Consider the following 6,000-nt stretch of genomic DNA (forward strand, 5'->3'; position numbering starts at 1 on the left):
TTATTTGGTATTTAAAATCATATTTAGTCAACCCATGTAATACACGGGGGTTTTTAAAAATATAACTTTTTTTTTATTATTTGGTAAACAATATTACATTTATTCAACCCATGTAATACAATGGTTTTAAAGATATAACTTTTTTTTATTATTTGGTATATACTATTACATTTATTCAACCCGTACAATACATATGGTTCTTATAGATATAACTTATTTTATTATTTAATATATAAAATTACATTTCTTCAACCCGTGGAATAAAGGAGGCTTTTAAAAAGATAATGTTTTATTATTTGGTATATAAAATTCATTTATTCAACCTGTGTAATACACGGGGTTATAACCTAGTAAATACATATAAACGAACAGTGACATACATAATTTTGATGCAAATAATTTGAAAGTTTATTTATGTGATTAGGCGATGAAAATACAAAATGAAAGTGCGTGTGGTTTTTTTAGTAAATAAAACTTTTTTTAAGTCTAAAAATAGGGAACGTTAAGCAGTTACCAAAAAAAATATTAGATTAAAAGTTTACACAAGAAATAAAAATAAAGTCAAGCATTAAAATAACAAACAAGTTGTGAAGTGAAATACATATTTTTTTTGTTTTTTTTACCGTCAGTTTGTTTTAATTACTGTCGACTATGAGACTTGAACCTAAGGACTCTCCCTCCCAAATTTAGCTGTTTAAAAGATTTGTCTTTTTCAGGATCACCAACCCATTGATAATAAATTTTTGTTAGTGTAGGGTTAACCCATTTGGTAGTGGGGTAGAGGCCAATGGCTCATTTTATTTTACGCATCATCTATTTTATTGTTTGATATTGTTATGTTTTGAAAATTAATTATTTTACGCATCATCTGTTTTATTGTTTGATATTATTGCATGTTATGTTTTGAAAATTAAAAGTGATTAAAAAACGTTTTATATATTTTAACTTTGAAAACAATACAAAATCTGTTATGATTATACGAAATATGGTACCTTAGTTCGCCGCTAAAAGCCTCCCTTTCTTGTAGTGGCTGAAGAGCTGACCCAGGTATATATCATTGTGATATAATATGGTGTGTATCATAGTTTCTTAGCTTATTGAGCAGTTTGTTGCATAAGGTATAGTTTTGAAGCGTATGAATAATGCACGTACACAATCTGATTTGGGAATAGATTAGTGTGGTTCTCCCACACACCTATTTACTTTCGATGCTTTAGGCACCTTGTATCAATTTGTAGTTAACTAACGTTTGTGGACTTTGAATATGCGTATCGTTTACTTAATTACGGTTGGAATTTATGTAAATAACTAGCACCCGACCCCCCCGAGCTTTTCGCTCATTAGTGCCCGGTATGTAGTTTTCGTATAGAATTTTTAAGGTATATAGTTTTCGACCACTCGGTCGGAAATCTCAAGCTTCGCCACTATAGAGAAGAAACAATGTGTGGTTACAAAACAGATATACATCAAAAAGTGAATACACTAAAAAATGTGGTTACAGTGGTTACAAAACAGATATACATCAAAAATTGAATACACTAAAAAAATGTGGTTACAAAACAGATATACATCACCAAATTGAATATACTAAAAAAATACTGGTTGAATAGTATGTAACTATTTAGTTGAAAAGTAAGCCATAGCATCATCCAAGCAACAAGAGATCATGAAAGCAATTGGGAATGTGGTTATTAAAACTTTGATTTGGACACTTTAACATACATTGTACCAACCTCATTACAAGTACATACATTGTACCAACCTCATTACAAGTTTATAACAAATATCGTCTACAATTGACATGGACAATGCCATCTAAGTGTAGACCTAGAAAACAAGTAGTTAGATGTAAGATTCAGAACATTCAATAAAATCACGGACCATATCACTCAACCATGTAATTCATTTTCATAATTTATTAATTAAATAATTTGACACACTAATAAATAACTTAATTTAGCCGATTCATATACACACCTATGGGGTAAGGGGAGGCGGGGTGGTAAACTATTTGCACGTGATGGCACAATATAACGAGTGATGGAAATGAAGATACCACGGCCACCTCTCAATTTCACGCGTGGAACTTAAGTAGTGTGATAAACTTCACGCGTTATGGGGGCGTGAGTGATAAATGGATGTGAGGGTTTATTGTTGGGTGTTGTGAGTGATGACCATTGTCACTAAAAAAGGTTGTGAGTGATGGAAAAATGGTTGATGACATGGTGGAACTTGATTGGATGTTTGTGAGTGATAGAATTTTTGCAAGTGATACCACCCCACTCCCCTAATAATGTATAATATAAGCATATACAGGTGTGGAGGTACCATCGGTGTAGAAAATAAGTTGAGGTTCATGATGAACCTCATTACGAATGCTGCCAAACCTCATGTGACATCTCTATCTTCATCTTAATAGAACACGTAGTCGTTCTTGTCGATGGTTCCTAAGATGATTCATGCTGAACCATAGCCGGCTCTTTGAATAAATTAGCTTGACGCAAGTGCTTTGAATGGATCAACGATGGCTACACGGGTCCCCTTATCCGTCTAAATTACATTAAGGGCATGTTTGGCTTAACTTATTGCTGACTTTTCCAAAAGTCCTTTTAGCAAAAATAAGTTAGGAAATCCTGACTTTTGCCTTCAAAAAAGGACTTTTGCCCTTAAAATGAAAAGCCAAACACTTCTAAAAAGGACTTTTACCCCTTCAAAAGTCCTTTTTTCTTCAAAATAAGGAACCCCAAACACCCACTAATTTCGGAGGTTTTGTGAACTGTTTGCTTTACCGATGAGACGTGGGGTGATGGGTCATAAGGGTGTAAGGCTATAGGGTGTGGTCATGACCCTTATGATGATCATGATCCTCCACATCAGCGTCATGTCACCCACTTCTAATCAATCATTTAAAACCACTACCCTAAGAGTGTGGTCATGACCCAAACCATTATTTTCTTATTTTAATTTATTCTTGTGAAAAGGAAAGAAAATATTTAAAAAGGAAAGTAGGCTCATGGTTGCCATGGTTTAATCCATGCCAATCTTGGTGAATGAGACAAGGGGATGGTGTGCCAATCCATTCATGATCCTATGTGGCATTAATGAACCAACCCATGCTCCCCACACCCTTTAGCCTAAGGGGTGCTCACCTAAGGGGGGTCGGGGCGTATTCGGTAAATCAAATCGGGGAGGAGAGATGGAGGGCGGTAAGACACCGCCAACACTTCGGTAAAGGAAATCGGGGAGGAGAGATGGAGGGGGAACGGTGGCGGCTCACCGAAGAGAGAGGGAGGAGAGAGAGAGGGAGTGACCAATCACAACTTTCCTTTTTTTTTTTTTTTAAAAAAAAAAACCAATTCACCTAAGAGGGGAGTGGCGCCATCAAATTGGGGTGTTAGGGGAGTTTAAGAAGGGAGTTGACGTGGCACTCGGGGATTGGTTTGGCGTAAGAGAGGGGACTCACCTATTAGGTGAGCACCCCCTTCACCCTAAGAGGTGAGTCCCCTCTCTTACGCCAAACCAATCCTCGTGTGCCACGTCAACTCCCCTCTTAAACTCCCCTAACACCCTAAATTGATGGCGGCACTCCCCTCTTAGGTGACTTGGTTTTTATTAAAAAAAAAAACTTTTGATTGGTCCCCTCATCCCTCTCTCCTCCCTCTCTCCTCCCCCTCTCTTCGGCAGCTTCCCACCGGTTTCAATCCTCTCTCTACCTCACCGAATTGATGGCGCCACCCCACCTAAGCGGTGAAGGAGGTCACCGAAGGGGTCCCCGAAGGGTGCCCCGATCACCCTAAGGTTTCTTTCAAGATAACCACTCTCCTAAAGAATTCAAAGAAGGGAAGAACTTGTTCCAAGTTTCTCCTTTTATTTCTTATGAATAAAAATAAAATTTAAAAGATGAAAGTGCCTAGAAATGCAAATGTGTATTCCTAACACTACTGAACCTACAAACATGGAATAAGGAAACTGTTTATCTACCCAAGTAGCTATTGTATTTATTTTTGTCTCTTTGTGATGTAGCGCGTGAAACGGAAAAAATGAAGATTACACGTTGATTCTACGAATACCCGTGTAGTTCTTCCCCAACCCCCAAATTGTAACCCCAAAGGCCACGGAATTTGAAGTGAAAAAAACTGTTTTCTCAAAATTCAATTCTGATTCTTCCAATTACTAATGAGACATATAAATAAGGACAGAAATTCGAAATGGGCCTAAAAAAGATAACGAGCCAAACACACGGCCTAAAACAAAATGCCCAAAATAGTCCAAAAAACATAAAAATGCAAATAAGTAATGGAAATAAACGTTTTTTGGCCCGGACGATGACCCAAACCGCCGTAGGCGTTTGCAGCAAGATGGAGCTCGTTCTCGCGTTCGAATCGCCTGGTCGCACGTCCCAAACGGACCCCCGTAGCCCAAGTTAGAGTCATTTTAGTGAAGGCCCTTTTGTTACGCGGTCTTGGGCCTCCAAGTACAAAATAGCCCGTTCCTCCACACTTGGGCCCACATCACTTTGTATTCCTTTGTAGCATGTGTGTAAATTTATGTTCTATATAATTATAAACTTCTTATATCCCAAATTGTGGGATATCGACATTCAACATTTACATGGTATCAGTGTACCGATGATCCTCATTCTCCGTTTTCTTCGGTTTTCTTTACTATCCCCTTTTCCTCCCCGATCATGGCCACCTCCAAACACAGATAGTATAAAATAGTACCCTATTCCATATGCTCACTATCAAACTTTCTCCTTCCAACTATCTCTACTAGAGAAATCAAATGATACTGATCCTCACAGTCTACGATTTTTCTCCCCTATGTCGACGGATCCTCTGTGGCACCTACTACTGAAACTATGCAAGATAATAAACTCGTCTTGAACCCACGTTTTGCTACTTGGTATGCCGCTGACCAGAAAACCATTCAAATTCTTCATGCGAGTTCAGAAGAAGCTGTTGCCAAGGTTCTCAGCCTCCCAACTGCTCGGACCATCTGGGTTGCGCTCGAAAATGCGTATAGAAAACATCAATTGAACGGATCAAAATCTAAACGATGAACTTCGGTAAAACTGTGAAAGGCATGTCCTCAGTTTCTGACTTTGGCTGAAGGTTTAAACTTTTATGTGATCAGCAAGCTGCGATTGGTCACCCTGTTGATGAGAGTGATAAACTTCATTGTAACAACCGTATTAAAAATTTATTGTATGACAATGGCACCCCTCACCGTCTCTCATGCCCTTATACCCCGCAACAAAGTGGGTGTGCCGAGAGAAAACATAGACATATTGTTGACATAGGCTTGGCCCTTCTCTTTAATAGTAACTACGTCAACCGTGATATTGTAACGGGGGTTCAACTCGCTAAACCGTGATATAACGGGAGTTCGACCGATACTAGCATTTATATTAAAGTCGTGATATGGTATCGCACTTGTATTAAGGTCATGATATGCCAGTATAGAAACTACTGACCGGTCCGTCACTGCTACGTTGGTACGAAACTGATGTTTGTATAAATCATAAATCATTTAGTTTCAATATAACCATCATTTACTTGTAATACAAAGCTAAATTAACTCAATAAAAGAACATCAAACAGATTTAAATAGTTGAATTTGAAGAAAGAAAGTATGATTTTTAATTAACTACATTTTAAAAGAACTACAACTTTTTGCAATAAAGAAAAAATAAATAAACATATTGACAGTGGTCATAAGAAGGTCTGTATAGTGCCATTTTATTCTATCGGAATCGATCCGGAACTTGTACATTATTATTGTTTGCTTCTATAAATCATAAACCATAATCATGATAAAACTTGTAATACTAAACATCAAAATTTCACATAGCAAGTTATGTTAACCACATACTTGTATTGCTTGGTGAGGAAAGTTCTTGTACAAATAATCTTAACATACTAAACATACAAATTGAAGTAAAACTCAAAAAGACAAGGTTGTATTTTTGTAATTATCAATAACTATCAAAGTTACTCT

This window comes from Helianthus annuus, chromosome 16 (assembly GCF_002127325.2).
Source record: "Helianthus annuus cultivar XRQ/B chromosome 16, HanXRQr2.0-SUNRISE, whole genome shotgun sequence".
NCBI lineage: Eukaryota > Viridiplantae > Streptophyta > Magnoliopsida > Asterales > Asteraceae > Helianthus > Helianthus annuus.